At 43.2% G+C, this 11437-nt stretch overlaps 1 pseudogene; it reads right to left on the minus strand.

The window, feature by feature from the left end:
- Positions 1-1853: 1853 nt before the first annotated feature.
- On the minus strand, positions 1854-1972 carry LOC134929945 (5S ribosomal RNA; annotated as a pseudogene).
- Between the last annotated feature and the right edge of the window lie 9465 nt (positions 1973-11437).

An 11437-nucleotide genomic window follows, 5' to 3' on the forward strand; every position in this document is an offset into this window, starting at 1 on the left:
CTTAGCTTAGTCACACAGCTACCTCATTGCGCCTCTTTTTTTCTTTGCATCATGTGCTGTTTGGGGACAATTTTTTTAACCTGCCATCCTGTCTGACACTGCAGTGCCACTCCTAGATGGGCCAGGTGTTTGTGTCGGCCACTTGGGTCGCTTAGCTTAGTCACACAGCTACCTCATTGCGCCTCTTTTTTTCTTTGCATCATGTGCTGTTTGGGGACAATTTTTTTAATCTGCCATCCTGTCTGACACTGCAGTGCCACTCCTAGATGGGCCAGGTGTTTGTGTCGGCCACTTGGGTCGCTTAGCTTAGTCACACAGCTACCTCATTGCGCCTCTTTTTTTCTTTGCATCATGTGCTGTTTGGGGACAATTTTTTTAATCTGCCATCCTGTCTGACACTGCAGTGCCACTCCTAGATGGGCCAGGTGTTTGTGTCGGCCACTTGGGTCGCTTAGCTTAGTCACACAGCTACCTCATTGCGCCTCTTTTTTTCTTTGCATCATGTGCTGTTTGGGGACAATTTTTTTAATCTGCCATCCTGTCTGACACTGCAGCGCCACTCCTAGATGCGCCAGGTGTTTGTGTCGGCCACTTAGGTCGCTTAGCTTAGTCACACAGCTACCTCATTGCGCCTCTTTTTTTCTTTGCATCATGTGCTGTTTGGGGACTATTTTTTTGAAGTGCCATCCTGTCTGACACTGCAGTGCCACTCCTAGATGGGCCAGGTGTTTGTGTCGGCCACTTGGGTCGCTTAGCTTAGTCACACAGCTACCTCATTGCGCCTCTTTTTTTCTTTGCATCATGTGCTGTTTGGGGACAATTTTTTTAATCTGCCATCCTGTCTGACACTGCAGTGCCACTCCTAGATGGGCCAGGTGTTTGTGTCGGCCACTTGGGTCGCTTAGCTTAGTCACACAGCTACCTCATTGCGCCTCTTTTTTTCTTTGCATCATGTGCTGTTTGGGGACAATTTTTTTAACCTGCCATCCTGTCTGACACTGCAGTGCCACTCCTAGATGGGCCAGGTGTTTGTGTCGGCCACTTGGGTTGCTTAGCTTAGTCACACAGCTACCTCATTGCGCCTCTTTTTTTCTTTGCATCATGTGCTGTTTGGGGACAATTTTTTTAATCTGCCATCCTGTCTGACACTGCAGTGCCACTCCTAGATGGGCCAGGTGTTTGTGTCGGCCACTTGGGTCGCTTAGCTTAGTCACACAGCTACCTCATTGCGCCTCTTTTTTTCTTTGCATCATGTGCTGTTTGGGGACAATTTTTTTAATCTGCCATCCTGTCTGACACTGCAGTGCCACTCCTAGATGGGCCAGGTGTTTGTGTCGGCCACTTGGGTCGCTTAGCTTAGTCACACAGCTACCTCATTGCGCCTCTTTTTTTCTTTGCATCATGTGCTGTTTGGGGACAATTTTTTTAATCTGCCATCCTGTCTGACACTGCAGTGAAAAAACAAGTATGGTCCTTTAGAGAAAACAAAGGACCAAAAAAAGCAACTATAGGCCATTTCCTGAGCACACTTGAAAAAAATTGAAATGATGAGATTATTAAAAATTAACTTTTATTAATATATACTTAAGAAAAAGCGTGAGCTGGCATCAATGATTAAAGAGCATAAGTGTTTGCCAGTACCAATGTACCTGTTATGGGCAAAATTATAATATAGGTGAGCGAAAATAAATGAACCCTCATATATGGAGAAAATTCATACATATCCTCTCTAATCAGGAATTTATATGAATGAGGTCACTACCTCGAGTCCGATATGATCTGACAAATGCTATTGACCTGAGATCAGATTGATGTAATGAGTCCCAAGTTGCATAAACTGTTGGAGAGTAAAATACCTACGGTACCTAGTATTCCCTGGTGGTTCCCCATCCAGGTACTGACCAGGCCCTGCAGTGCTTGGCTTCCAAGATCAGACGAGTTTGGGCATATTCAGTGCTGTCTGACCGTAGGTAAAATTGTCTCCTAGGCGCACCGTTTTCCGATTGTATTGGGACCCAGGATCAATCGCAAATTAATTAGATATTAGATTATATATGGTCAGAAATGAGTATGATGATAACACAGTAGACTTAGATTTCTGATCGGTTGTAAACTTCAAACAATAGTGCTGACTGTGCAGTCTTGAGATTGATATTACCAAAGAAACAATTGTGCTCCCAATCAGCCTAAGCAGCAGGAGGGCTTAATAGTGCCCACAATGGTGGAATAATAGAGAATCTATTACAATTGTGCTCCAAAACAGCCCAAGCAACGGATGGGCTTTGTAATCTCCACAATAATCACGCAATAGAAAATGTGTGTACAGTATAGTAAATATCAGTGGTATTAAGGGTTCCTCCCTCTCCACCCTTACCCAGTAGTTAGGCACTAAAAGGAATGTTAAGCATAATACTCATGAAGATATGAAAACAATGTATATATCACATAATGTAAATTTCTCAGGTTTCCCCTAATGAGTGGGGAAATGCATGGTGAACCCTATGGGAAAGCAAGGGGGAGCCGCAGGTAGGGCAAGGAGAGTCCGTTTTCGGCCAAGAGCCGATGGCTGTCTTACCCAACCTCTTGTGGAGACCCTCTAGCCAGTGGACGGGACAGGAATCGAGGAGTGAGGCGCCGTTGGCCGCGGTCCATACGACCGGAAGTTCGGGCGCCGGGACCGGAAGTGACGCGCGTTTCGCTCCGAGAGCTTGATCACATGATCGCCTGCTCTCGGAGTCCCCCGCTGCCTGTATTTATGAGCGCAGCCTGTCAGGAGGTGTGAAGTGCACCTGTTGTAATTATCTGAATTAGATCACCTGAAATAGGGAATTAGATTGCGGCAGATTAAGACTATATACCGGAAGTGTCATTAAGAATACGCTTAATATGATATTGGTCTGGTTAAAGTTTGGAGAAAAAGCAAAAGAAATCATACAGCTGGTATTGGAAATCAGTTTGGATGTTGTGATAAAGTTATGTAAACAATTATAATGACGTGAAATGAATAATAATAAAAATGAATGAAAAAGAATGAAAGAATAAAATGAATGAAAATAAGTATGAAAATTAAATATGAAGATTAATAATGAAAATTAAAAGGAAAGGGTAATGATAAAACTGAAAAATGGAAATAAAATTAGAATAAATATAAAATATACAAATAAAAAAATATAAATAAAAGTAGGAATCATGTAGTAAATGTGAGGAGGTGATTGGAACACTATAGGTTATGAATAACCGAAATATGGCTTTAAAGGCCTGTTGGAACCATATCAATTGTTTAAGGCAAAAAGCAACTGTTTGTATTAAATGAGGAAGAGTTATTGGTGTGATATATATGAAGGAGGAAAGGAATGGGAGGGAGGTGGATGGTAAGATGGAATGTTGAAATGGGTGTGGGGTATGGGATAAAACTCGTACAATTTAATGTGATCTAGATGCTGATTAAAAATTATTGAGTGAACAGAGTGGTTGATAACATGGGGAGAGGGGGGTGAGCGGGGTGGGGTGGGGGCTTGGAAAAGGGGGGGGCAGGGGGAAAAGGGTTTGTAGGTTAGGGGGAGGGGGGGTGTTTTAGGGGGAGGGGGGAAAAAGGGGGAGGGAATGGAGAAATGAGACGGACCTGTGGGCTAGTGGGTATGAGGGCAGTGATTTGGTTGTGAGTGGAAACATGCCCTTGCGTATGTCTGTAGGGATGTGAAAAATGTGAGAATGTGAATAAATTGGCATGTCAAAGTAAGAATAATGGTGAAAAGGGGATAATAAGAGGGTATTGAAATGAGGACTGAGTGCAAGTGAATTTTGAAAAGAGGAGATGGACTTGAGTGTGCTGGGTAATAAGGACAAAGTGTGAGTTTTTTAACATAAGAGGGAATAAAGGTCTGAAGGTGTGCAAGTGTGAAGTTGTTTTGAGCAGGATGGATCATGCTCTGTAAGAAAAAAGCCTTTACAGAAAGACACTATAATTTAAATGTTCATTTAGGCCCTTTGGAGCCAAGGTGTCTAGTTTGAAAGTCCATTCACTCTCCTTCCTGAGGAGCATTCGTGTAATGTCTCCACCTCGGATTCCTGGTTTGATTTGTTCAAGACCGTGTACTTTGAGATCTTGGATTGAGCTTGAATGATGAGTTAGGAAATGTTTTGCGATGGTTGTCAGTTGTTGCATTCTTTGTTGATGTTTGGCAGCATTCCTAATATTGCTCATATGTTCAAGAGTTCTGATTTTTAGCATGCGAGTAGTCATTCCTACATATCTCAGACCACATGGGCAGGAAATGCAATAAACAACATTCTTACTTTTGCAGTTGAAAAAATCATTGATTTTTATCTGATCACCATATTTGTCCACCAGTTCTTGTATGTTAACCATATGTTGGCAGATCTTACAATTACCACAAGAGTAGCTTCCTTTTATTAGTGGCCCACGTGGTGGTTGTTGTGAGAAGTGGCTACTGACTAAAAGGTCCTTTAAATTGGGTGATCGTCGCCAGCTCAGTTCAATTTTGGTATTGAGTTTTTTGGCCAGATCTTCATCAGAGAGTACAATGTGCCAGTGTCTTTGCAGGATGGACTTGATCTCCCTCCATTCTTTGCAGAAATCCCCCACAAATCTTATGGTTTGGGATTCTTCTTTACGTTTTTTTGTTGTTGTATTAAAGATTAAATTTTCTCTTGTGGTTTGAGTTATGTTGTTTTTTTGCTTTTTTGATGGATCGCATACTGTATCCTCTGTCTTTTAATCTGAGTATCAGTTCTTTGCTTCTTATCTTGAAAACTTCGTCATCTGAGCAATTTCTCCTAAGGCGTAGGAATTCTCCTTTAGGAATGTTGGTTATTGTAGGGGGAAAATGTGAACTGGTTTGGTACAGAAGAGTGTTGGTGGCTGTGTTTTTCCTGTTTGTGTCGGCCACTTGGGTCGCTTAGCTTAGTCACACAGCTACCTCATTGCGCCTCTTTTTTTCTTTGCATCATGTGCTGTTTGGGGACAATTTTTTTAATCTGCCATCCTGTCTGACACTGCAGTGCCACTCCTAGATGGGCCAGGTGTTTGTGTCGGCCACTTGGATCGCTTTGCTTAGTCACACAGCTACCTCATTGCACCTCTTTTTTTTCTTTGCATCATGTGCTGTTTGGGGACTATTTTTTTAAATCTGCCATCCTGTCTGACACTGCAGTGCCCCTCCTAGATGGGCCAGGTGTTTGTGTCGGCCACATGGGTCGCTTAGCTTAGTCACACAGCGACCTTGGTGCACCTCTTTTTTTCTTTGCATCATGTGCTGTTTGGGGACTATTTTTTGAAGTGCCATCCTGTCTGACACTGCAGTGCCACTCCTAGATGGGCCAGGTGTTTGTGTCGGCCACTTGGGTCGCTTAGCTTAGTCACACAGCTACCTCATTGCACCTCTTTTTTTCTTTGCATCATGTGCTGTTTGGGGACTATTTTTTTAAATCTGCCATCCTGTCTGACACTGCAGTGCCACTCCTAGATGGGCCAGGTGTTTGTGTCGGCCACTTGGGTCGCTTAGCTTAGTCACACAGCTACCTCATTGCGCCTCTTTTTTTCTTTGCATCATGTGCTGTTTGGGGACAATTTTTTTAATCTGCCATCCTGTCTGACACTGCAGTGCCACTCCTAGATGGGCTAGGTGTTTGTGTCGGCCACTTGGGTTGCTTAGCTTAGCCATCCAGCGACCTTGGTGCCCCTCTTTTTTTCTTTGCATCATGTGCTGTTTGGGGACAATTTTTTTGAAGTGCCATCCTGCCTGACACTGCAGTGCCACTCCTAGATGGGCCAGGTGTTTGTGTCGGCCACTTGGGTCGCTTAGCTTAGTCATCCAGCGACCTCGGTGCAAATTTTAGGACTAAAAATAATATTTTGATGTGTGAGGTGTTCAGAACAGACTAAAAATGAGTGTAAATTATGGTTATTGAGGTTAATAATACTATGGGATCAAAATGACCCCCAAATTCTATGATTTAAGCAGTTTTTGAGGGTTTTTTGTAAAAAAACACCCGAATCCAAAACACACCCGAATCCGACAAAACATTTTCAGGGAGGTTTTGCCAAAACGCGTCCGAATCCAAAACACGGCCGCGGAACCGAATCCAAAACCAAAACACAAAACCAGAAAAATTTCCGGTGCACATCACTACTAGTAGGACTGTTTAACGTACCTGGAGGCTAGATGTATGTGGATGCATCTGTATGGGAAAATACTTGCTTCAAAAAGAACCAGCAACTGTTTTGTAGCCAGGCCTTCATTTTAACCACTTTCCTGGCTTGGTCGCAACAGATACGACCACACCAGCAAGTGTCTTATCTGACCTGGTTGCACAGGAAGCGACCAGTCAGATAAACTGTGTTTGCAGCGGCAGGGAAGAGTAACGTCCCTCCACTGCGGCTGTCAGAGTGACCGGAAGGTCCCTCTGCCTCCCTGCACCCTCTCCCAGTGTTTGCCATGCTGCCGATCATTGCTGATCGGTTAGCAGGGCAGGACCCCCAACCCAGCGGCTGCAGACAATAGCAGCCACTGGGGAAGTGTAAATGAAACCCCCTATCCCCCAAGCCCCCCCTGTGTACCTGTTGGCTGTCCCGGCTTTCAAAATGAAAGCCGCAATGGTCACAATGTTTCCGATGGCCACGATGTTCCAATATTTGCAACTGATGTCCTGATGTTTGAGAGGAAAAATATATATTTTTTCAAATATCATAAAAATATATATATATATATATATATTTTTTTTTTTTACTAAAACCATTTGGAGTAAGGTTAAATACACATTCTACATCTAATTCCCTCATAAAACCCCCCGACATTTTCTGAGTGGTTTTTCAGAAAATAATTAGTCAGTTAAGTGGTTAAAGCACGCAATAACAGGGATTATGCTGGGTACACACTATACGATTTTTTGAACGATTTGTCATATGAGGTGATTCATAACGATACATTTTTCACATCGTATAGTATGTACTCACTATGGCCCTCATTCCAAGTTGATCACTTGCTGCCGTTTTTTGCAGTGCAGCGTTCAGGTTACTAGTGCGCATGCGTATGCACCGCAATGCGCGCGCGCGTCGTATGGGTACAAACAGCATTGTTGCTGTTCAATGCTTCTAGCGACGAATCCATTTGCACAACCGATTGCAAGGAGATTGACAGGAAGAGGGCATTTATGGGTGTCAACTGACCGTTTTCTGGAAGTGGTAGGGAAAACGCAGGCGTGTCCAGGTGTTTGCAGGGCAGGTGTCTGACGTCAATTCCGGGACCGGACAGGCTGAAGTGATCGCAAGGGCTGAGTAAGTCCAAAGCTACTCAGAAACTGCAAAAAACTTTTTCATCCCGCTCGGCTGCACAAGCGTTCGCACACTTGCAAAGCGAAAATACACTCCCCTAGAGGCGGCGACTATCTGATCGCTGCTCTGCAAAAAATAGCTAGCGAGCAAGCAACTCGGAATGAGAGCCTATATGCATGCTCCCGCGGTCATTAATGAGGTTAAGTGCTGATGTGGATGTGCATCATACACCCCTATACTCCTCTGTGTGTTGCTGCTGCTAAGCCCAATGTTTACATGCTCATATGAATGTGTACCATGCACCCCTATACTCCCCTGTGTAATGTTGGCTATGTTTCTAGTGATATGTGCTTTAAATCATTACACCACTCATTCATTGTCACACGTCACTGCCCTTTTTTGAAATGTGGTCAGGTATATCAGACGTGGAAAAAGGGCAATGACGCATGTGTGAATGAATGTTGTTGTGAATAAGTTGCCTACTGTACACATAATCAAATCATGTGTAATTAAAAAAGACAACATTTAAACATCTTAAAACTTTAGTGAACAATAAACAATTATCGAGAAAAAATGTAACAATACACATTAATCATTAAAAATAATATCATTCAAACCTAATGTATAAAAATAAAACACTTTAAAATCGATTAAAAAACAATATATCGCAGATAAAATAAAATAAAAGTCAATCACATATATTTTCAATTCCACAAAATCTAAAAAATTAAAAATAAATATTTTTAAAAGGCCCGCAGTGTTACAAGTTGCCGCCACGGCTCATCCCTCTGCCGGGTCCCAGTCATTGCTAGGTGACCAGGTTGTCACAGGCCTTCCACCCAGCGTTCCCCGCCGGTTCCTAAGCAACCCGGATGCCGGGCATCGAGGACTGTGGTTGCTGGGTAACCAGGACACTGTAGGGATATGTACAGCGCTGCAGCTGCACAGAGTTTTGGTAATAAGTTTACTGCTCTCCCCATTGGACAGTTCCGCTGTTAAAAGCCAGCCAGCCCAGCTTCCAGTGCCAGTTATAGTTTGTGCCTTGTGTATATTATTTATGTATTACCAGTTATTTATATAGTGCACACATATTCTGCAGCACTTTACAGAGACTATATTTGGTCATTCACATCAGTCCCAGTTTACTGATCAATGTAGTAAGACAGTAACAAATCTTTGGACTACTTGACGTGTGTGTGTGTGTGTGTGTGTGTGTGTGTGTGTGTGTGTGTGTGTGTGTGTGCGTGCGTGTGTGTCACTACTTCAAGTGTTTTGTCTGGTATTTTGCCTTTAGCCCAGTGGTTCCCAAACTGTGTGCCTAGACACCCTGGGGTGCCTCAGGACACTAGCAGGGGTGCCTTGGATTGGTGGTCCAAGACCAATTCAAACTATTTCTGGTCAAAGTAATAGACAAAACCAGTGCTTGTGGCTGCCAATTATAAAATATGAGGACAAACAGAAGCAAATATTGTCCCGCACCACACTAAAGAAACTAAGGATGACACATAAACATAAATGACTTGTTTTCTAAAATTCTCAATAAGAAACTTTTGGCTTAGGGGTGCCGTGAAAAAATTCTGATACTCTAGGGTGCCATGATTCAAAAAAGTTTGGTAACCACTGCTTTAGCCATTATTATTATTATTGCAATTAATTTGTAATTTGCTACAGTGCTCCATGGAACTGAACATTGTCTAAAACGGTACAACCCATGAACGGGTTAATTATGGCTAATTATATGTTATATATATTATATGCTGACGGGTGTACAATACATTTCTGGATGCACAAAAATAATTATATTAACAAAGTGAACAATTTTTTTTTTTTTTTTAAGTAATCACCAGAGGAGTCTATGCAAAGTTGCATATGCTCAAACTACTTGGTAAAGCAGCTGGGCCAGTCTGAAGCAGATAAGTCTTCTACATTCTGGATGAAGGTCTCCTCTGCAGCTTCCGGTGACTCAAAATAAATCCCACGCATCTTGCGCTTAATTTGTGAGAATGCAAAGAAGCCAGATTTGGACTGTACAGTGGGTGACCAAGCTACTGGATAAGTTCATGGGCCAGAAACTTCTCCGCTTTACTAGACTTGTGGGCAGATGCATTGCCGTGATGGAAAAGAGCACCATGAGCATGAGTTCTTGGATGGTGCTTGGAAATGGCTTTCAGCACTTGTGGCAGGCATTGGTTGGAGTACCAGTCCCCAGTGATGGTGCACTGCTGCACGAGTGGTACGGTAGCTGCATGGTCAGTCTTGGCCACAAAAAACAGCGACCATCTGTCTGGCCTTGCTGCACTCATGTTGGAACTTCTGTGGCAGCATACCCCTAGCTGGGGTCCACTAGGCCTACTGTTGTTTGGCCTCGGGGTTGAATCTATAGATTCATTGCCACTGATGAGACCCAGAGTTTGAGCAATTGCCATCAAACCTGGCCAACATGTTGCACCACCAAGTCACCCAAGCCTTCTTCTGCTCTCGTGTTCACTGATGGGGCACCCATCATGCATAAACCTTGCTTAGGCCAAGCTATTTGTGGAGTATCAAGTAGATGGATCCTGATGAGATGCCTATCTCGCTTTCTAACTGGGCCACTGTCATCCTGGCATCCACCTCAACTGTGGCCCGCGTGGCAGCAATGTTGTCCTCGGTGATGGCAGACATAGGTCAGCCACAGCACTCTCATCTTCCAGGTCAGTCTCCTGCGCCAAAATTCTGCAAACCACTTAAGAACAGTGGCTCAGAACAGTGCTTCATCCCTAAATGCAGCTTGCATTTGGTCAAAATTGTCCTGCTGTCGCAGACCACTCTTGTAGTTATAGTAGACGTAGAAGATCATGACTCTTCAGTGGTCTCTGTTAAGCCCCATAACAAGATCAGAAAGGAAGTTAACATGCTGACTTCTTCAGTTTGCAGTCCTGCTTGTATATGGTTCTGTGCCTTGACATTCACAAGAACCTCAGTCAGAAATTACAGTTCACAACCAGACAGTCAATTTGTGTCTACTTATGCACTGCACATCCGGAAACTTATTCCACACCCCTCATGTACAGTATGTGTGTGTGTGTGTGTGTGTGTGTGTGTGTGTGTGTGTATATATATATATATATATACACACACACACAATAATGTCAAAAAATTTTGCACAACACTCAATGTCTTTTGTACTGTAGGTGCAGAGTCGATTAATAGTATCAATCCATCTGGTCCATGAAACTCCACCAGGCATGTAAAGTATGATATGCTGGAATCATTTCATGTGCCGTTGTGCTGCCTGTATGCTTTGAAATACAACCTCGGTTTTTGCATCTAAAGAGTGTGCTGGTCTGATCTGTGCCAGAGACCTTGGTGGAATTTCATGGACTGTATATATATATATATATATATATATATATCTATATCTATATCTATATATATATATATATATATATATGTGTGTGTGTGTGTGTGTGTGTGTGTGTGTGTAAATAACGTGACAAGCACGATAACAGATGATGCTCACATGGGTTTTGTTGAACTACTTTGTTGCAGTTTATTCAAGAATGTCAGGATGGTACAATCAGCATATGGTGTGGTTCCAGCAATCACACAAAAATATGCTTAATATCCTCCTACCCTGCTTCTGGTTAAACACTGTGGTGACTTTTCTAGTGCATACCTGCCTACCCTCCCAGAACGGCTGGGAGGCTTCCAAAAATCAGGTGGTGCCACCTGAAACCCCCCCCCCCCTGTAGAGGATGGGCAAATCACCCACATCAGCTAGACGCTGATTGATTTGATACATTTCCAACAGTATCTGCTGTTACAAATTAAGGGTGGGGTGTACTCAAGCTAAAAATGCAGCCAAAACTGCAAAAATGCCTTTTACTGAATTTTGGCCACTTTCCTATATGTACCAAGCTCCAGAATGCTTAGACCGATTATGTAACGCCATCTGTAGATGGCGTTGTCTAATAGAAGCCCATGGGCTTCTCTTCACTTTGTACAGAGAGGGATCCAGTTGGATCTCTCCCAGTGTCCCCTATGCCACGCACTTTATAAACCCGGAAGTCCTTCCATCGCACAGGACAGCTCTTATCGCATTTGCTGGATAGAGAAAACTGGTTGCTATGGCAACATTTCCACATTATATCTCTCTTAAAG

This window comes from Pseudophryne corroboree, chromosome 5 (genome assembly GCF_028390025.1).
Source record: "Pseudophryne corroboree isolate aPseCor3 chromosome 5, aPseCor3.hap2, whole genome shotgun sequence".
NCBI classification, from domain to species: Eukaryota; Metazoa; Chordata; class Amphibia; order Anura; family Myobatrachidae; genus Pseudophryne; species Pseudophryne corroboree.